Source organism: Balaenoptera ricei, chromosome 18 (assembly GCF_028023285.1).
Source record: "Balaenoptera ricei isolate mBalRic1 chromosome 18, mBalRic1.hap2, whole genome shotgun sequence".
Lineage (NCBI taxonomy): Eukaryota > Metazoa > Chordata > Mammalia > Artiodactyla > Balaenopteridae > Balaenoptera > Balaenoptera ricei.
This window is the reverse complement of record NC_082656.1, coordinates 17,996,476-18,019,127: the sequence shown is the minus strand read 5'-3', so window position 1 is coordinate 18,019,127 and position 22,652 is coordinate 17,996,476. Positions and strand designations below refer to the sequence as shown.

Below are 22,652 nucleotides of genomic sequence, written 5' to 3'. Positions count from 1 at the left end.
CCATGAGCCAAGGAAGGAGGGCAACCTCTAGAAGCTGGAAAAGGCAAGAAAACAGATTCTTTCTTAGATCCTCCAGAAAGGAATGTAGCTCTTGCGGGATCTTAGTTTCCCGAACAATGATTGAACCCCCGGCCACAGCAGTGAAAGTGCCGAGTCCTAACCACTGGACCACCAGGGAATTCCCCAGTTCTGTGAGAGTTTCATAATGGCCTGGATTCTGTCTGTCCTTGTTCTGTGTCTTCAGCATAGTTAGTGGCATTAATATTTAACGGGAATGAATGGAACTCAGCAAAGAGAGACAGGATCACCAATTGCTCTGCCACCTGGACAAATTTGAGAATTACTTGTTTTACTCTATTATGTTCTGTGTATTATAATCTGTGAGTTAAAACTGTAAGAATATAAAATGGTAAATATTTGCTCTATATTGATTGTTAAGGCTGTTTTCTGAAATAAATTGATGTTTACTGAGTATCACTTATGAACAAGGTATTTTGTTTTAAGACTGTACTTGTTTATTATCATATATTTAAAACACTGTGCTATAAATAGCTATGCTTAGGATTCTCCCCCTCCAGGAATATTATAACTAGTAAACTAGAAGAATTATAATAAAAGGCAAAAAGAATAAGGTTTAACAATGGCTGGTTTGAAAATGTTTCTAATCTGTGTCATGTATCCATAGCTATTTATTTTCTACTATGAGTTTTAAATTTTTCAAATTTAATATTTACCTGATAATTTCAAATTAAGCTTCTAATCAGGTTAGTGTATTGGTAAAAATATTGTATATATGGGTAAAGTACTAAATCTAAGTATTTTTCTGTACTTTTTTTGTTTAACAAATACGTCAAAGTACTTTTTTAGGTCTGTGAAGTGGCAGACCTCAAGACAGACAACAACTGTTTCATTAGGTTCACAGTATCTAGTGCACTAATCATAAACCTGTACAACATTTACTGAAATTTGTTGGTAATGTGGTGAGTTTTTCCCACATATTCACCCATTTACATTCCCTTTTTAAAATGCAAGTGTGTCATTTATTTCAGATATTGACAGAATCTTTGTTCGGTGAAGTAAATTTGGTAGTTTCTTTTCCCTGTAGCTAATTGATACATAAAAAAAGCAATGATAAAATCCTCCTCAGAAGTAAGAGAATGGACTTAGGACATGGGGAGGGGGAAGGGTAAGCTGGGACGAAGTGAGAGAGTGGCATTGACATATACACACTGCCAAATGTAAAATAGATAGCTAGTGGGAAGCAGCTGCATAGCACAGGGAGATAAGCTCGGTGCTTTGTGACCACCTAGAGGGGTGGGATAGGGAGGGTGGGAGGGAGATGCAAGAGGGAGGGGATATGGGGATATATGTATACGTATAGCTGATTCACTTTGTTATACAGCAGAAACTAACACAACAATGTAAAGCAATTATACTTCAATAAAGATGTTAAAAAATAATAATAAAAAAAAGTTACTTAAATGGTTCATAACTATATGCTTTAATTAATTACGTATCAGTGTATAAGTACTTTATTATCCATAAATATTTTTGGATGACCCTTTAAAAATCACAAAAGGCAAAAAAAGAAACTATTCTCAGAGTAGTTTCTTTTTAGAGTATGTCCATATTAGTTATAGGGGAGAAAATTTACACATGGATCAGGAAATATACTTCTGTTTGGGGAAATTTACTTTGCATGGTTTAGAGCCCCAGTTTCTGAAAGTCATTTATAACAGATTCGTACATATTTTCAACTCTGATTCTGTTAGGATTATGGAGGTATAAGGTTTTTTTTCTCCTATATAAAGAATTGTTTTGCTTCCACATTCGTGGAACTAACATTATAGGACTGAACTAACATTCATTTACAATTAATAATTGTAATATTTACTGAAGAAGTATGAACTACCCACCTCACAACCCATTACCAATAAGGATACCTGGAAAGGGATAAACCCATTTGTTTGTTATCTACTTTCTAAAAAATTACTGTGAAAATGCTGGCCTTAAATGATATATTAAATACAGTGTTTTGAAACATTGTTTTAAAATAATTTAAATTTCCTTAGTAAAGGAAATTTAGCCTATTCAGGTTTGGAATCGTAGAATCTTAATAGATAAAACACACCTATTTGTAACTGCCCCCTGGAGCTGCTGAGAACAAACTCATTCCCACCTACATGTGATAACCCCTTAAGTATGACTTCTAGTACTTTCAACCACGAGGACAACTGAATCTCCATTCTCCAAACATCTATGATTTTAAACCCCTCACAGTCCTGGTTTCCTTCTCTGGTTGTTCTCCAGTTTAACAGAGCCTGTCTCAAAAAGTGACACCTCAAATGGTAAATCATATACCATATATGGTCTAAAATACACAAGCGTTGGTTAACTTTTTGCCTGGTCATTAAAATGTGTGTATTTGGGGAGCAATTTAAGTAATAAAAAGGACTGGTAAATAATAGTCATGGATCTATTATTGACCCTTTATCAAAGGAAAATTGAATAATAAACCTTACATTGAGTAAAAAATGTTTAAAATGACAACTCATGGCTTTCTCAGAGACTTTATTGACTTGGGATCAGCCTTGTCCTGGAAGTTGAGGAGGACAGGAATCTACTAACATTTATTTCTTATTCCTTTCTAGTAAACAGAAGTAAAATTGGGACTCTCTGGTCTCTAGGAGATATGACTGAGGATGTATGACCTGTTCTCTATGACAGTTGAGCCTCATGTTACATTTCTATTCTTAATATGTAAAAAAAATTACTTCGTGTAGAACAAATCTATAGGGAAATAAGGAGAATAAAATACAGCACATTCTCTTTTGGCAAAGGAATGCTTACGTTTAAAACAAATTAACTTTTTAAGGCAGCTCTGAAGAAGTAATTTATTTTAAATTGGTGAACAGTTTACAGCTCTTATGGGAACACTTTTTCCTTACTTTTCTTCGTCATAGGATTAGGCCCTATGTTTTTAATTTAACTCCTTTAATTTTTGCTGTTAACATTTAATTTACTTGATGACCCCATACTGTTAACTTTTGACCCAGTGAACTCGGGATGGTATATACAGACCATATACCTGATTTTAAAGAAACTCTTAAAGAAAAATAATGTTTGAAGTGAAACAGAAGATTAAATTCATTTCAATGTTCCATGTAGAGAAGTATCACACATACTTAACCGAAGAACTTTTATCCCCTTTGGAGGATGTATTTTTATAAACATGCGGTTTTTACAATTAGATGTTTATGCCATTGGCAAACCAACCGAAAGCTGATGTGACTGAACTGCAATATTTCTAATAAACTGCAAAACCACTAATACAGTATAGTAGATATGAAACCTTTTCCTGATAAGAAATTCTTATAGCATGTAACTAAATCTAATGGTCCTTCCATCTACCTTTACTTATACCCAATTTCCTTTCCTATCATAAAATTGAAATTCCTGAAGTTGAATCCTTTAGATGTAAAAAATGTTAGTACATATAGTTGTTAATTATGATAAAGTTCAAAGCTTCTTCTAAATTACTTGATGTAAAGATACTTTGTACATAACTTTTATTTGCCCTTAAAACTGGACCTGTGGACTTGCTTTTGAACATTTCCTCCCTAATTATAAAATAATATATGAGTCCTATTATTTATTGAACTGTTTAAAATGCAGCTTAATAATTATTATGGATATCTTCAAATATGCCACATTTACTTTATTCAAAAATGAACAGATAGTTAAGCAATAACTGCTATATGCTAAACACCTTTATGTACAGGGGTATTAACAAGCCTTCTAATCTCTGGAAATAGTGCAAGCTATATATGTTTCTGTATAAAACTTCATGGTTTGCTAATAAGGTATCATGGTTGTTGTTTCTTAATTTAAATACTAAGGGACTGTTATAAAAGGTGTTTTAATTTCATTTTATTTTTTAAATAAATGGAAGTATTTTTGTGTGTTTTTACAGCCGTGGAGGGAAATAATGAGATTTTGCACTAGGGAAGTAATGCTTGGAATAGAGGTTAAAATAAGGTAAGAAAGCAGGTCTTAAGTGAGTAAATGGAGTGAAAAAAGCTGGAGTGGTAAGCAGTTGTGGTCAGAGATCAAGATATTGGAGTCTAAGGCCATGGAGTAATTCCTTGGTGTGTGGCTCTGGGTCTGGAAGGCTGAAGGAAGTGGTTGTAAGATGGTGGAGTTCAGGGTTGTTGGGTGGGTTGTCTGTATGGACATGGAAATGGCGCACAATAGCAGAAAATGCAGGGGAGGTGGAAACTGGCAGCCAAGTGCCCAAGTCCTCGATGAGTAAGGGAGGGAGTGACTGGGCAATTAAGTAATGACAATGAAAGAGAGGAACAAGGAATAAAAAATTTCCAAGACTGTTAATCATGCCCACAAATGAAGAGTCATGAGGTCAAGGACTAGGTCTTATTTAATGCTGCAAATATTTGTTGAATTAATGAATAAACAAATGATGACCTTATCATTTTGAATAGTATTTATTCATGTTGAATAAGTATTTCTGAAAACTTTGTGTTTTTCTATTATAAGAAATTGGTATTAAAGAAGATACAAATGGGCAAGAGGTAGAAAAAGGTGAATAATCCCACCCCCAGAAATAACCACTATTAACCCCCATTATTAAATTTTCACACCTGTTTTTTGTTCATATATATTTCCTAGCAGTAAATATTCAAGTATAATGTACTTTAATGACTGAATAAGTATTCTACTATAGAATATAAGGATGTACCATAAGCAGTTTCTTATTTGGGAGTATTTATATTGATGCCTACCAGTTTTTCTCTACTGGTAAAAGGAACAATGTATCAATAATAGTTAAATTTTTGCCTTATTTATTTCCTTAGGATTCAGTCTTAGAAGTGGATTTTCTGGTAGGGTCTTCATAATGAGCCTATTTATCTTTATTTTAGGTCTACTTCTAACAGGCTTGTTTATATGCATTCTTATTCTATCCTGGATTGGAATCAGAAAATTGGACAGTGTTGCAGGTTCTGACTGATGCAGGCACACCGACAGTGATGAAAGTGAGAACTGGTAAGTATAAGTTCTTCTTCACAGGAATAATGATGGGTGTTTTAAAAACTTGGAATCAAGTACACTTTTCATGATTACAATAAGAAATGATTCATGAGCTGAATAACAGGATATAGTGGTCAATTCAGAAATACATATTCAAATTAAATAAAAACCTCTATGAATAACCTACATTTGTTGAGAGCATCCAATTTTAGGAGAGATTTTAAAAAATCGTGAATAGGGACTTCCATGGTGGTCCAGTGTGGTAAAGAATCCGCCTTCCAATGCAAGGGACGCGGGTTCGATCCCTGGTGAGGGAACTAAGATTCCACGTGCCGCGGGACAACTAAGCCTGCGTGCCACAACTGCTAAGCCCAAGCGCCTCAACTAGAGAACCCACGTGCTGCAAACTGCAGAGCCCACGCGCTCTGGAGCCCGCGCGCCACAACTAGAGAGAGAAAACCTGCGTGCCACAACTAGAGAGAAGCCTGTGAGCCACAACGGAGATCCCACGTGCAGCAACTAGGACCCGACGCAGCCAAAACAAAATTGTGAAGAGTCATCAAAGTCACTGCTCCTCAAGACTTTTTCACAAACGTGTGGTTTGGTTAATAGCAGAGAAGAGTGAATAATAGCCCTAGAAGCTTGGTCCCAAGATAGAATTTTCTTTAGTTTCACATTTTATCTTAAATTTAAAATGAATGTGCATTGTATACCATAATAGTACTATGGTTAGTATAAATACCACGCCACGTGGTATACATTTATACCACGGTTAGTATAAATGTTAGTGTGCCACAACTACTGAGCTTGTGTGCTTCAACTGGAGAGCCCGTGTGCTGCAAACTACAGAGCCCACGCACCACAACTACTGAGCCCGAGTGCCACAACTAGAGAGAAGCCCGCATGCAGCAACAAAGAGCCCGTGGGCTGCAACTAAAGACCCGACACAGCCATAAAAATAAATAAATAAATATTTAAAAAAAAGAAAATCGACTGTTTAAACAAAAATAATCACAATGTATAATGGGGGTTACAACATGCATAAGTAAAATATAACAATAGCATAAAGGGCAGGAGGGGAAAAACAGAAGTATAATATTTGCTATATGTGAAGTGGTATAATATCACTTGAAAGTAGGCTGTGATAAGTTATATGTGTAGACTATAAACCCTCAAGCAACCAGTAGAATAATAAAACATTATTAGGTAATAAGCCAACAAATGAGAAAAAATGGAACCATAAAAAATTCAATCTGAAAGAAGGCAGAAAAAGGAATAAAGGAACAATAAACAAATGGAACATAGGACAAAAGGAACAAATAGAAAACAGTAAGATGATAGACTTAAATCTAATCATATCAATAATCACATTAAATGTAAATGATCTAAAAATCCTTATTAAAAGGCAGAACTTATCAGATTGATAGAAAGACCCAACACACTTTACATATGAAAAGACAAAAACATTAAGAATGAAAGGATGGAAAAAGATATACCATGCTGTTGCTCACCCTAGTCGAAAGAAAACTGGTGTGGCTAGATTAACATATAGAGACAAAGTAAGATTTCAAAGTGAAGAATATTACCGGAGATAATGAAGGTCATTTCATGATAATAAAGGGGCCAGTTAATCAGGAGTACATAACAGTCCTAAATGTTTATGCCCCAAATAACAGTAGGTTCAAATTATGTGAAGCAAAAAATGATAGAACTGCAAGGAGAAACAGAAAAATCTACAATTATAGTCAGAGATTTCAGTACCCCTCTTTCAATAATTGCTAGAACAAGTTGAAACCTAGCAAGGATATAGTAAACTTAAACAACACTACCCACCAATATTACCTAATTAACTTTCCTAGAACATTCCACTTACAGTAGTAGAAAACACATTCTCTTTAACATGAAACATTTACCCAGAGTGAGAATATTCTAGGCCAGGGGTGAGCAAACTATTGCCCTGGGGCCAAATCTAGCCTGGTTTTGTATTGGCCTATGACCTAAGAATGGTTTTCACATTTTGAAAGATTTCTAAAAAAAAAAAAAAAATTGACAGAGACTGTATGTGGCCCACAAAGCTTAAAATATTTACTATCTGACCCTTTCCAGAAAAAGTTTGCTGACCTTTGTTTTAGGTCATAAAACATGTCTCAGTATATTTTAAAGGATTCAAGTCATGCTGAAGTATGACCTGACCACAAAGGAATTAAATAAGAAATCAATAACAGAAAGCTACCTGGAAAAATCCCCAAATATTTTGAAACAAAATAACATGCTTTTATATAATCCATTGATTAAAGAAGGACTCAAAAGTGAAATTAGAAAGTATTTTGAACTGAAGAAAATAAAAATACAACATATCAAATTCTGAATAAATGAAATGCCTATATTAGAAAATACAAAAAATATCTCAAATCAATGACCTCAACTTGATGTCAAGATACTAGAAAAAAAAGAGCAAGTTAAACACAAAGAAACAAAAAATAAATCATGAAATAATAAAGATCAAAGTAGAAATCAATGAAATGGAAAACAAAAATCAATTGAGAATATCTGTGGAATGAAAGCCTGGTTCCTTGAGGTCAGTAAAGTTGATAAACTTTTAGCCAGCCTAGTCAGGAAAAACAAACAAAAAAAAGAAGACGCGTATCAGGAAGACAAGTAATCAGGAATGAGAGGAGGTGACATCATTACAAATTCTACAAATACTGAAAGGATAATAAGGGGATATTATGAACAACTTTAGGCAAAAAAAATAAAAAGAGTCAACAACTTAGATGAAATGGGCAAAGTCCTTGAAAGACATAAACTACCAAAGCTCATTCAAGAAGAAATAGATAACCTGAATGGTCATTTGTCTGTTGAATTATTAGTTTAAAATATTCCCACAAAGAAAACTTCTGGTCCATAGGGCTTCACTGACAAATCCTTCCAAACATTTAGGAAAAAAAAAAATACCAGTTACACTCTTCCAGAAACGTGAAGAGGAGGGAATACTTCCCAACTTGTTCTTTGAGGCCAGCATTACCCTGATACCCAAACCACACAAAGACATAACAAGAAAACTCAGGCCAATCCCCCTCATAAACGTGTAAAAATTCTAAACAAAATTTTATCAAAATCCAACCATACATAAGAAGGATAGTATTATTGAGTGGGGTTTATCCCAAGAATACAGGATTGGTTTTAACATTCAAAAATCAATGAGTATAATTCACCATATTAAACTAAAAAAGAAAAATTGATCATCTTAATAGATGTAGAAGAAAATTTGACAAAACCCAATTTTCATTTCTGATTTTAAAAACTCTCAGCAAACTAGGAACGCAAGGATACTTCTTCAACCAGATAAAGGGTATCTACACAAAACCTATAGATAACCTCATACGTACTGATGAAAGACTGCATGCTTTCTAAGATCAGGAACAATACAAGGATTTCTGCTCTTATCACTTTTATTCAGTATTGGAGGTTCTGACCAGTACAATCAGGAAAGAAAAGGAATAAAACAATTTCAGATTGGAAAAGAGAAAATAAAACTGACATAATCGTCCATCTATTCCACTTGATGGAATTGACAAAAAGCTGCCAGAATAAGTGAGTTTTTAGCAAGATTGTAGGATACAAGATCAATATATAACAGTCATTTATATTTCTACATTCTAGCACCAAACAATTAAAAATGGAAGTGCAAAAAATATAGAACATTTACAATAGCATAAAAAATATGAAGTTCTTAGGAATAAATCTGAAAAAGGCATGAAAGACCTGTACACTGAAAACTACAAATGACACTGAGAGGAATTAAAGATGATTTAAATAATTGGAGAGATTTACCTGGCTCATGGGTTCATATTGTTAAGATGTCAGTTCTCCCCAAATTGATCTAAAGGTTCAGTACAGTCCAAATAAAAATTTCAGTAGGCTTAAAAAAAAAAAAGCTGAGAAGCTGATTCTAAAATTTGTATAGAAATGCAAAAGATCTAGAATAGCCAAAACAATTAAGTTTTATTTATTTTTTTGTTTTATTTATTTTTTTGTTTACTTATTTATTGCTTTTAGGTAACTTTTGGAGGCAAAGTAGGACTTAAGAAAGGCAGCATTGGTGACCACCCAGAGGGGTGGGATAGGGAGGGTGGGAGGGAGATGCAAGAGGGAGGAGATACGGGGGTATATGTATATGTATAGCTGATTCACTTTGTTATAAAGCAGAAACTAACACACCATTATAAAGCAATTATACTCCAATAAAGATGTTAAAAAAAAAAAGAAAAGTAGCATTGGAATCAGACAGATCTGGACTTAAATCCTAGCTCTGCCCACTTACTATCTACGTTATCTTGAAGATATAACTTTACTTGGGCCTCGGTCCTGCCCATCTGTGAAATGGGTTAATAATACCTCAAGAAGCTGTTGTGAATATTAAATGAAATAATAAATATTTGAGCACTTAACACAGTGTCTGACATACAGCATGTACTAAATAAATGTTCCATCGCTAGCTACTATGAAGATACTTCTACATAAATGTAGGAATCCAAAGCCATATTAGATTAGATAATGGTAAGATGCTGAATATATTTTATGATATAATCTTCTGTTTACAGAAATCGTATCACAAAACCCCTTAGTTCAGGGAGGGTCAAACTTGATCCTTTGCTATTTAAAGAAACATGTAGGGTAGCACATTCTAAAATTGAACCTTCTTTAAAGGTGCTTTTTAATTTAGTTCCATAGCCAAGATTTGCTTTGGGGATGGAAATTCATGTTGGCCTGACAGTTTTACATTAAAACAAGCCCCACATTTAAGGGCTAAATAGTTTGGATGACTTGCATTAATGTACCTTTTATACTTTTTGAAGCCATAGCCTTTATACGGGAGTACCATAGTCGAAGAAAAGTTGTAGGTATTTATTTTGTGTGTTTTATCTTAAGGCACATAATTTGTTTGAGTTGGCTAGGAGGACATTCAATTAAAAATTCAGAACACTGAGTGAAATAATCCAGAGAAACAAAGTCTTTTAATTTTATTCATTCAGTTTGTTATTCTCACCCACTAAGGGGTCAGCTAAAATGAAGAGATAATGTTTAATAAAGGACAGCTTTGTCTGACCTGAAGGAAAGGGTTCCAAAGCTAGATTACCTCTTTTGAAGTTGCTTTGAAATTGCTTCCTCATCTTACAATCAAAGTTCATATGCAGCCATTTGATGTTGTTTATTGCATTCCCTTTTTAGCCCATAGGGTTTCAATCTATTTCTGTATAATGATGACTTTCACATGTCATCAGTAGCTTATTGAGAAAGCTTGAGTCCTCTGTCTTCTAGTGATATCCCACTTAGATCTGACATTAAGTTCATTTTTTTCTTTCAAGCTATTTTTTCCAAATTTCTTGGCTATTGTTGGTGACAACACAAATTTTGGGACCTTCAAACTTAAAATCTTAGGTTCATTTCCTTCTTTCCCTCCCATAGGTAAACAATTGCTAAACTTGTTACTTCTTACAGCTACTTCTCTACAGTGGTACTTGATATAGCCCTTTTCATTTTTAAAATTGCCCATTTAATCCAAGCTCTTAAATGTCAAGTTTGTATTGTAGCCTCTTGTATTGTATTGTATTGTATAGAATTATATTGCAGCCTCTTGGTAGTCTCCCTAGCCCCCATCCTATCTTATCCCCTTCCCCACTGGTCTACACAAAACATAAAATACTTTCCATCAAACACTCTGTAGAGAAGTATTGCTCGGTGAATACGGAAAACCTGATTAAGTAGAAAAAAGGAATTTAACTGGAATCTCCCTTCCTTTCAGTGATTCTACTTGAAAGGAACGGAGGAGAGCAGAACCTTCAGGTATTGAATCACGACTTTGACAAATACCGAATGGGAGACGTGGCTGGCAAGAGACTGATAATATACGATAGAAACCACTGGAAAGATAAAAGGAGCCATAAAATTCAGCTTCTGCTAGCCATTCTTTCCCTTTTTGCTCTCCATACACCTCAGCTGGGAATCTTTATATGTGCAGTATTTATTTGGCTTGTGTTATCCTGGTCATTATAAAGTTATCTAGGAGGCTAAGAGAGCTGACCAACTGAGAGGGGAAAGCAGTCTGTTCTGACCGTGATGACAAAAGGAGTTCAAGTCATACCAAACATCTTTCTCCCATTTAGAAACATCCTAGTATTTAAGACCTAGTATTTCATTTCTCTGTACTCCCATATTTGTGTTCTCTGTTCTTATCGGGTCTGTGAGATGACCTGCCTATTCCTGCTCTGCAGTAGTTCTGTATATTGTTGCATCTCTAGTGCCTCGAACAGTGCCTAGCACATAGCACATAGGAAGCACTCAGTAAATATTTGATGAATGAATGAATGGTTGTCTTTTTTCTCTGGCAATCCAAACCCATTGCCACTTTCAAAAAATCCACATGAGATTTTCCGATTCCACTAAGTTTCTGTCCATATCAACCTAGTTTTAAATCACTTCATTTTGCACATCCTCTTAGCAATTATTTGTAGTTTGTACTTGATTAATATACTCTTATTATGTTACTTTTCACATATTCCTATATCTTTTCTATATATGTTGTATTTTCAACTAAAAGATAATGCGTCAAGTGTTAAATACTGTATGTGCTGTTCAACAATGCCTCATGTGCTGCAGAAAGATAGACCCTCAGTAGATGGGCAGGCTACCTACCTCCTTTTGAAACATATTCTCTGGATCAGTGTGATCTGCCTTGAAAGGGAGTTTAGATACATAGGTTCTGTTTTTTTGTATTTCATTCATATATTGTGTGACTTTGAGCAAATTCATTCCTTCAGTGTTCAGTTTAAGAACAAATTAAGAAAAGAAATAGTTTCCTGAAGAAAAACATTTTAGAGTTACAGAAGCATTTGTATGTTGGTAACATTTCTCCAGAAATATTTAATGTAATATACAAGTCTGGACTGGTCAATTTTAATCTTTCCTTGGAATTTCCATAGAAAAGTCCATGTAGCAGAGACACTGAAATAATGTTATATAGAAAATATTAACTATAGAAAGAACCATAGCTTCTTCATAGGGAAGAACCAGAGATAATATCCTGGATTTTTGCAGTATTTAAGCTACTCCTTAGTTGTCTCGCAAAGGAATTTAGCGCAGAGGAACACATTCAAGGAATTACTGAGGTTCAGAATAAGACTGTACAAAGTGTAAGAGTGTTTTCTATAATAGTTTCTATAATAGTTTTCAAATAGTTAAATTAAGAGTCATTCATTCTCTGGCCTCTTTCTCCATCTACACTGTCTTCTGGCGACAATAAAGTGCACCCTATACATGAAAGCAATTTCTAACAATGTCAAATAAACAGCAGTTTCTAGGTCATTTCCATTGCTTCCTCCATGAAAATGTACAACATTTAGGTTATTCCATGTATTTCCCCCATGCCCCAAAATTGTTAGGTTGCCAGAGAAAACTGATCAGGTAATGAATTACTGTTTGCCTTCAGGTAGTCATTCTAAGTACATACAAAATCAGACATTAACATGAAAATATGAGGGGAAGAAAAACATCAAACCACAGAATTCAGTTTTAGTTTTACTGACATTTATATACCACACTTCCTGTTTATGATTTCAAAAGTGCAGCCATGCAGTGCTTCTATTAAAAACTGAGTAATTGGGAACACTTTTGAGGATTAAAATGGCAACTTACTCAAAGGATAAAAACCCCACTAAATTTACTGTTTGTGGAATTGTTATCTTTGTTGTGTAAAAAGTTGAATATTTTTCAAACATTATTTACTAATAGTGTAATTAAAAGGGAACTTGATGGCCTTGTGCCTTTAAAACAAGCAGCCCAGTTGAGAGTCTTAGTTCTGAATTTGACTAGTTGATGGGATAAGGAAACCAAGCCAACGCCCTTCTAATCTATATCTATCTATATCTATATATCTATAAAGGTAATTCTTGCAAACATTTGCTTTTTTCCCCTCATTTTGAGATTTCAGTTGACTATTGTTATGCATTAATTTACAATTAGTTCTGGCTGAAGGAGGGAAAGGGTAGAAGTGAATACAATTCTTAAATGAAAGGTCCTTTCTTCCACTACTAACTTATTCTATTTGAAGCATAATTGTTTGAGTTAATTTAATTTTGGCGATCACTTCAGAATGTGTGTGTGTGTGTGTGTGTGTGTGTGTGTATGTGGAGAGAGAGCACCCAAGTGAGCAGTGGCTGCTAGCTAGACATCAAAATCCATGTTCTCACTTCTTGGCCATACAGATAAGCTTATTCCCAGCCTCCCTTGCAGTTAGCTGTGGACATGTGACTTAAGTTCCAGCCAATGGAATGAGAATGGAAGTTATATGTACTACTTTGAGTCCCCGCCCCTAAAAACTCCCCTTCCTACGGGCTGAAAGAGAAAAGACCCCCAGGGAGATCTTGGAACTTTGGTACTGAAAGCTTAGGTACAGAAAGACCTTGAAAACTAAGTACTGAAGTACTTGTTGATTTTAGCAAGAAACAAACTTGAGCCATTATACATTTTGGGGTTGATCTGTTAATGACCATTAGCTTACCGTAATTAATTCAGTGTACAAAACTTATATTTGCAGTGTCCTGTGATGTACAACTCCCATGGGCAACATTTACATTGTAATGTATGTAAATGGAATTTCCTGAAGCACAATTAAGAGGCTACAGGTATGTATACATATGGATATACATAAATGTTCCCCCCAGGGGTTGTGTAACATTGTAGCTCTGCCGAACCACTCCAACTTCTCTCTTGGGTTTTATTTTGTAGGAGTATCCATTTGTGTAAAGGCACTTCCCTTTTGTGTTTGTGGTAATAAATTAAGGTGGAATGCATCATCCAACAAGAATCTTAAGGGGAAAATGTATACTTATGAACCACAACAGACCTCTTTGTTAGATTTGTTCAACTGTGTTAGCTACAGACTCTTATAACCTATTACCCTCTGGCATGCATTAGGCCAACAGAGAGTGTTAGGAGCGCCCTTCCCCTCTGCCCGCCAAGCTTACTGCTGTGAGTCATAAAAACTTTGCTGGGCTTCATTTTCTTTTTCTGTAAAATGAGAGCTGGATTATATGACCCCAAAGATCCCTTCACTAAAATTCTACTATCTATGACAATGTCCATAGCTATTGGTAGAAATAATTGTTAATGTGAATGTTCCTTCAGATTCCAAATTGATACTGTATAGGTGCTTAAAAGTAACTTGAAGTTATAAAAAAGATGTTTAACTTGCACCAGTTCACAAAGAGGCACAACAGAGGTTCTACTCTTCTCCCAAACAAAAACTATTAAATTGAAAAGATTTTTAACTCACTCAGGATATTTTTTAGAGTAATTTTAAAGCACTATGTCACCTCTCTGATTTCTTTACTCAGTTGGTGAACTATCAAACCAATGCAGAATTTGACATTTATTAAAACAATATACCATATTACAAAAAGCCCTAAATAGCAGATTGTGCAGTTGTTCGCTGAATTTAGCTGTTAAAACCTTAAGTTTTACTTCTCCTAATAGTATACTTACGTTCTACTGTTTCAACGTAATAACAATTACTACTATAACAAGTTCAAGATCATGGCAAAATCACCAAAGTCATAGTTACTTTTGTCATAGTTAACTAAGTCATATATGACTTAGTGCTAAATCACATTTTTGTTATAGCTGACAAAAATGAATCTACCTATTTGTCTGCTGGTAGGGATTTAATCTCATGGATTTCAGCTTTGGTTAAAACTAAAAATATACATTATCCAGACTTGATGCAGGCATGGAATTGGCTTTAATTCACATTCTTTTGCTTTGGGAGAGCTGCAGAAATATGGACCTTGCTCAGGGATGATGCTATTTTAGAAAGGAGAAAGGACAGGCTGTATATCATTGTCCAAAGTAGAGTTTTTACGTTAAGAGAAAGCCATGTATAGGCTGGAGTAGATGAGAAGAAGAAATCACAGTAACTTTTTTTTCCCCAAAAGGAACAAGACAGAGAGCTTGCAATAGTATTTTGAGTACCAATAGGCAAGTATGGATTCTAAATATCCTTAGATAATTGCAGAAATTAGGAAACAGTTTTTAATATAAACGCATAGATAAATAAATTTTGGTATATCCATATGTTGGAATGCTCTGCAGATGTTAAAAACATGTTTTCAAAACATAAAACAACATGAGAAAATGATCATTATGAACTACAAATCCTTTATTGCTATCAAACAGGAATCAATCTTATTCTTTCCAACGTCTGTAGCCTTCCTCATGCCATTTCCTCCCCACCCCCAGTATAAATAAGAGCATAATGGAAGAAAGGTTTTAAGGAGAGATGCACAGACAGTGAATTTTAAAGCTTGAAGGGATTTCAGAGATCATTTAGTCAAAATTCATCATTTTGCAAAGGAAACTGACACTGGAAAATTAAATGTCTCACTTAAGGTCTCAATATCAGCATTGCTACTTGCCAAAACCTGGGTTTCCTTGATCCCCAAATCTGGCACATTTTACCTTCTACTGTTAACATGCTACATCTGAGGTTGGGTCAGACCAGATTAGAGAGAGTACTTTTGGAGAGGGTGGGTACAGGGCACAATGGTAATGGAATGGTAATGATCAGAGTCATAAAATATCTGTGGAGATCATCTATTTCCTAATAATTCTAAATCTTTAACTTTTTTCTTACTCAGTACTGCTTTAAAAATTGTTGGGGGAGAACTCAGATTACTTCTTTGTCTCACATAAATAACACTAAGTAATAAAAGTGACTAGATTACAACTTATGACTTTTACTTATTTGTTCATTTGCTTTTGTCTGTCTCTTCCACTAGAATGTATCTTCCAGAAGGGCAGGCCTATATCTTTTTGCTTAGTCCAACTCCCTTCTAGCAAGTGTTTGACACATAAAAGATGTTCAATAAGTACTGGTGAGTGAATTATTAAATCATAACTACTACAAAGCAGTAATCCTTATTTGCTTTGGCTCGATTTCTTCTGGAGGTTTTCCCAAGTTTTGTGATTCCATCACCATTCTCAATTAATTTTAGAATTGGGTGAACGTGCTCTATTCTTCATATGCTCTGAAGTTCATTCTAGCACAATTGAACTGTTTTATAATATTAATTTTGGTACTCTTAAACTCTTGTGCCAAATTTGCTAAATTTGGGAATGACCTTGATCTGTAATTTTATTTAGGTTTTTATCCACAGATGAATGTGTAATTCACCACCATGAATTACTGGTGTGCATGTGAAATTAAACTGATGATGAGTCAGGAGGCAACACTGTTGGGTGAGCAAATTTGGAAATAGGAAAAAAGAGATGGTAATACCTTGAAAAATAGAAGTATAAGGCTGAAATAAGTATACATATAAACTTCTATCTCAAATTAAATGTAAGTTTCAAACCTGATAAAAAGAAGTAACTAATATTTTGAAGAGTGGATTTTTCCTTAAAGGTAAGATATTAAAATAAAAATGAAGCAAAACAAAAACACTGAGCCTAAATTTAAACATTAATCTCAATTTTAAAAGGTAGGCCTCATACCTTTTCCTCCTTAGGTTTATTTTCAATACAAATATATGTAGAGAATTAAAAGAGATATATTTTTTTTAACAGCAAAATTTTTACCAGATGAAGAAGCTTAAAAATGTTGGCCTTGTAGTCTATTTCTAGGAATTCATCCTAATTTAGGAAATAATCTGAAATGCTAAAATAGATTTATGCATAAAAAGTTCATAGCAACATCATTTATAAGAAAGTAAGGAAAATAGCTTAAATGACCACTTAAGGAAACACTACTCCACACAAGGATCATTATGCAGCCATTGAAAATGTTTTTAAAGAGTTTTAAATAACTTGAGGAAACATTTCTGATAAATCGTTATGAAAAAAAGACAGTGTGCTCAAGCAAACAGTTTAAACTTCATAAGCTTAAAAAACTGCGTGGAAATATGTCAACCAATAGTCAGTTACCTCTAAATAAAGGAATTATTGGTTATTTTTTTCTTGCTGTCTCTTTAAAAAATATTTTTTCTTTATTTTATTTAAACATATTTTCAAATTTTTCTTCACTTACATGTACTACTTTTATAATCAGAAAAAGAAACCTATTACTTGGCATAGATATGTGTTTATGTCCCAATGATGTGTTTTCAGTATCATCATGAGTATAAATATTGTTGCCCAAAAGAAAAGTTTGATATTGATTTAAATCCAAATAATGGAGTTTCCAAAACAAACACTGGTACATATCCTATAACTTGTAAAATTATAGTGGTTTAGTATAATTTATTAATTATTTCAACATAGCAGGCTCTTAGTATGTTCGTTGATGATGAGATGGTTAGAGAAGGGATACCTCAATTCATTTACCAAGTTCCTTGAATCTGTCAGTTAGCAACTCTCCCACCAAGAGATTAATGATATAGTCCTATGTTAAAAAGTTGTCCATAAAAATCTCCCTTAGTTTGTGTGGTGCACTTTTGCAAACTATTATTTTGTACTTCAAAAAGAACAGTCTCTTAAGTGCTAATTTTTTACAGACACAAAAGGGAGAAAAAATGATTCTTACCTTGTTTATATTGGCCAGCTATGAGCTTCAAGTAAGATTCTGTGATCTGTAAACCACCAGTAAAAAAGGTTTCTTGTGGAAATAACTGGCAACAATACTTACCTTGTAAGGTTGTTATGTTTTAGAAATCATGTATGTAAAGTACCCAGCATAGTACATGGCACCTAGGCATTCAGTAAATGGTGGCTATTATAATAATACAATATATAATATTACTATGACTTATTATCTGTTATATATAGGTTGAGTTGAAAAAATATGAAGTGCAGTCTATTTAAAAACATTATTCTAGACTTTCAGATAAAGATGGGGAGTGAAGGCTGATCACAAAATCTTCCTGCCCAAATACTTTACCAAATAGTTTGTGCGAAACAAAGAACAGTAAAAACTTCTTTAAAAACCTTACCAGGGACTTCCCCGGTGGCGCAGTGGTTAGGAATCTGCCTGCCAGTGCAGGGGACACAGGTTCGAGCCCTGGTCCGGGAAGATCCCACATGCTGCGGAACAACTAAGCCCGTGCGTGACAACTACTGAGCCTGTGCTCTGGAGCCTGCGAACCACAACTGCTGAGCCTGAGTGCCACAACTACTGAAGCCCGTGCGCCTAGAGCCCATGCTCCGCAACAAGAGAGGCTACCGCAGTGAGAAGCTTGCACACCGCAACGAAGAGTAGCCCCTGCTCGCAGTAACGAGAGAAAGCCCGCGTGCAGCAACGAAGACCCAAGGCAGCCAAAAATAAATAAATAAATAAATTTATAAAAACATTACCAGAAGCAGTGAGAAAAAAGAAAAGTCTGCAACCTAAGCCAATGAAAGCCAAAAAAATACTATTATTTCAAAATAAATAAATAAATAAATTTGGATCAGCAAGAAACGAAATAAGCATGGCTGGAAATCAAATTCTCACCAAAAGAAAAGACTGGCAATCCCAGCACATTCCCTAGTCAATTCATCAAGATGATTATGCCTTGTCTCCTCTCTCCTAAATCTCCCACATTTCCCTGCTCCTCACTTCAAACTCTCGTTTCATTGATAAATAGAAGCTATCACAAGAGAAACTCCTTTTTCCCACGTTATACCTATCAACCTGACTTCATCTGTACTCATATATACTCTCCCTTTATAAAGGGTCAACTCTCCCTGCTCTTATCTAAGGCGCAAGCCCCTCTACTTGTACCCTGGATCCCATCTTTTCTTGTATAGTCAAGGATTGTGCTCCTGTGATTACCCCCTCCGTTTCCTGCATCCTCAGTTTCTCTCTCTTTACTAGATTATTCCAATCAGTAAACATACTGTAGTATTTCCTTCTAAAAATACCATCACCCTAGACCTCATATACTCCTCCACTTACTTGGTGAGTAGGAGCCCATTTTTTCTGCTCCCTTTTATAACAAACTTTTAAAAGGTTGTCTGTACTTGGCAGTTTCCACTTCCTCACCATACATCATCTCTTCAGTCCATTCCAATTAGGATTATTGTCTCCATAGCTCCACCTAAACTGCTCTTGTTGAGATCATCAGTTACCTTCTTGCCAGATCATTTTCCTTTTCCCAAATGTTTGGGACTCCCAGGCATATTCCTCACCCTTTTTTTTTTCACCGTAATATTAATTTCCCCCTCAGTCGTCTTATCCAATTTTTCTGATTTTAAATATTGTCTGTGTTCTTAGGACTCCTGAAATTTGTATTCTATCCCTAATACCTTTGTTGAGCTCCAAACCCATATCTGCCAACTCCACTCAGATGTCTAATAAGGACTGCAAAGTTAACTCATTCAAAACAAACATATTGATTTTCTTCTCCCTCTCAATTTACTTCTACCCAAGTTTCCCCCATGTCAACAAGTGGCATTATTTTCATCCAGTTGCTCAAGACAAAAACCTAGAAGTCATTCTTAATTCCTCTTTGTGCCAGTTATTAGGCTGTTATCTCTTAGTAATAGACCATTCCACACTCTGATGCTGGGACTGGGACTCTGCAAGCTACATTTCTATACTTTGCCAGCTGAATCCTTGCTACAGTCTGTCAGTAAGCGACATTAGAAAAAAAGACTAAAAGTCAAGAAGAGGGAAAAAGAACTTGCTCCTCCTTGTTGGCTTTCTGCACCTGCCAGCATTGCCCCAGTTATGGACCTTCACCCTCACAGCAGCAGTTAGCCCCAAATTTCAACTATTTTCCACTTTCCTAGAACCAGCCCCAGCATATCTCTCAGAGGCACCAGCAGCAAGTGGGCAGCACCCCCTGCCCCAGGTCAGGGTTCCAACTCTGCTGGGTCTCCCCTCCTAGCCCCGGGGTTCTAGTAACTTCACGTCTTCCCAAGTTTATCCAGGACTAGGTTACTTCCTGAAGTTATTATATTATCTCAGTGCTCCCCTTTTCCTTTTTCAGTTAGACAACACCTGTTTGACCAATTCTTTATACTCAATTTATTGCTGTTGAGATACTTAGCAGCAGCCAGAGTGACTCCTCTAAAGCATATATCATCTCCTTGCTCCTCATCACTGTTGGAACAAAATTCAGCCTCCTCTTTCGGGCCTTCGGCCCCTTTTGTGACCCGGCCTATCCAATTTTCTAGTCTCACCTCTCACCAGTTTCTGATCACTCATGCAGCTCTAATCATTCTGTCTTGAACACACCACTTTTCCACTGCAGGGCCTTTGTACTTGCTCTTCTCTACATCTGGATTGCCCAGGTCTTTGCCTATCTCACAGCCTCGTTCCATTCATGTTTATTCTCAAATGTCATCTCGGAGAGGCCTACTCTCACTGCATCATCTAAAATGCACAATTCCCCCCCCCTCCATTTCCTTACCTGGGTTTCTTATTCTCACTACCTGACTTTGTTATGTTTATTTCTCCCTCCCCTATTCTCAAGTAAAAAGTTTAATAGCTTCACATAAAGGAAGGGATGTGATCTTATTTACCACTGGTGCTGGCACTCAATAAATTCCAGTTGACAACTGAATTTAATAAGTGAATGCAGAAGAAAAGTGGACCAAAGTAATTGCAAACAAGATAATATGCACGTTAGACAAAGACAACATGATATAGCCTAATTCAACTCCTTGAGTACATAATGCAACAAATGAATCAGAAAAAGCACTTAAAGATTTAACAGAAGAGAATTTCCACAAAATCATACAAGAACTGAATCTGCAGAATAAAATGTTCAAAGAAAAATGGACATATACTATTCATATCAAGGCATATACTGGTTAAGCTATTAGCCATGAAGAATGAAGGAAAAACTTCAGACCTCCAGGCCGAAAACTAAATAACTTATCAGAGGGAGGAAATCATGCTGGCCTTAGACTTCCTCTAAGCAATATTCAAAGCCAGAAAACAAAGGAAAAATGTTTGCAGTCTTAAGGCAAAGCCAGCATGACCCCAAACTATGATATCTAAGTAAGTGACATTCAGAAATTGATGAAAAAGGCAAACATAACATCCACGAATCCATGTAAAAAAAAAAAAAAACTATTTAGTGAAGAGCAGATAGCTAAGTGATGAATCAAAATTAATAAGTAGGAATTGAGAACTCAGGTGTGTTGCGACCACTGGATTTTAAAATAGAGATCAAGACCAAATGACCAAAGGAATTAAGGTTACAAAACAGAAACATTAAAACCTTCACTTTAAAAAATAATGACATAAATAAAAATATATCCTTTTCATAGCAGAGTCAACTTGCATTTCTAAATTGGAAACATACAGATAAAAAAATCTCCAAACTCTTAATTTTTTAAACTTTGGATATTTTAGGAAATAAGATCTCTTGCGGCAAAGAAACATTTTTCTAGAGTTCAGCAATTCCTTCAGCTTATCTTACTACTACCAAATTCAAATAATTTTAACACTTTAAAAATTTAAAAAGTATGCACATTCTCATCTTAAATAAGATTATCTTATTTGTATAAGTGCATAGAAATATGCCTACCACGATGGTCACTTAATATTGATGATAAAATCTGGGATCTGAGGAGATTTAAAAACCTTCCTGTAACTTTCTATATTGTTTGAATTATTTATAAATGAACATGTATTGTTTTTATGAAACCAATAAAAACACTATCCTTAAAATACTATTATATACAACAATGCGAATATACTTAATACTACTGAACTGTACATTTTTAAATTGTTAAGATGGTAAAGTTTGTTATGTGTTTTTTTTATCACAATTAAAGATAAAAAATACTATTATAAAAATTATGATATAAAATAGGTCCAGCCATTATGGCTTTACAGATGGATTTTGACTATCCCAAATTCTCCTCAAATCAATTTTTTCCACCAAAGATTACCCCTCAAATTATACCCTTCACATAATACTCTGTACTTGCTTATACCTTATCTAATTTAATTTTAGAAACAGAGACCATTCACTGGCAGACATTGTTATAAGTATGCAAAATGAAAAGATGCATGTAAAAAGTAACTAATATGTTGTATTACTCTATTAAATATCTTAGTGTTATTAAAATGTAAATATATGTCATTTGATTTACATATTTTGGTGGAAATCTTTTAATGATTTTTTTTCTGATTGTTAAAATATGTGCCCATTTTAGAAAATATGAAAAAGGTAAAAATCACCATAATTACATAATATACTTTGGTATATTTTTTCTCCCAACCCTTGAAGAGAAATAGTTTTATAACCTAAAAGATTTATCTGTACATTAAATTAGATATTAGTGTTTCTCTGTGGCATTAAGTATTTTTAGTGGTTGCAAAAATTCCATTAGATTGATGTACCATGGTTTATTTGATCCCTCCTTTACTACTGAATATTCAGATTGTCTCCTCTCTATAGGTGCTGTAATGACCATATATAAATCTTTGACTTCATATCTGACTAATTTTTTTAGGATTGGTTCCTGGAAGTGGAACTACTATTATCAAAGATTTGGACATTTTTGACTCCAGAAAAGTAATATAGTAATAGATGAGTTTGTAAATTTCATTGCATTCTTAGCAACACTAGCTGTTAGCACTTCTTTTTTTTCTTTTTTTCTTTTTTTAACATCTT

General features: G+C 34.7%; 2 long non-coding RNA genes across 5 annotated transcripts in view; one reads left to right on the top strand and one right to left on the bottom strand.

Annotated features, from left to right (window-relative positions):
- Positions 1–21,247, top strand: part of LOC132352477 (uncharacterized) — a 29,422-nt gene extending 8,175 nt beyond the window's left edge. For 2 of the 4 annotated variants that reach the window (XR_009498730.1, XR_009498732.1), the window contains 2 exons: positions 4,938–5,061; positions 13,643–14,484. This is a non-coding gene — a long non-coding RNA (uncharacterized LOC132352477). Of the gene's footprint in view, positions 1–4,937; positions 5,062–13,642; positions 14,485–15,881; positions 15,971–18,032 lie in introns of those variants that run through there. The other 2 variants (XR_009498733.1, XR_009498731.1) reach the window with 2 other exon arrangements.
- Positions 1–22,652, bottom strand: part of LOC132352476 (uncharacterized) — a 68,012-nt gene that overhangs the window by 38,017 nt on the left and 7,343 nt on the right. The window lies entirely within an intron of this gene.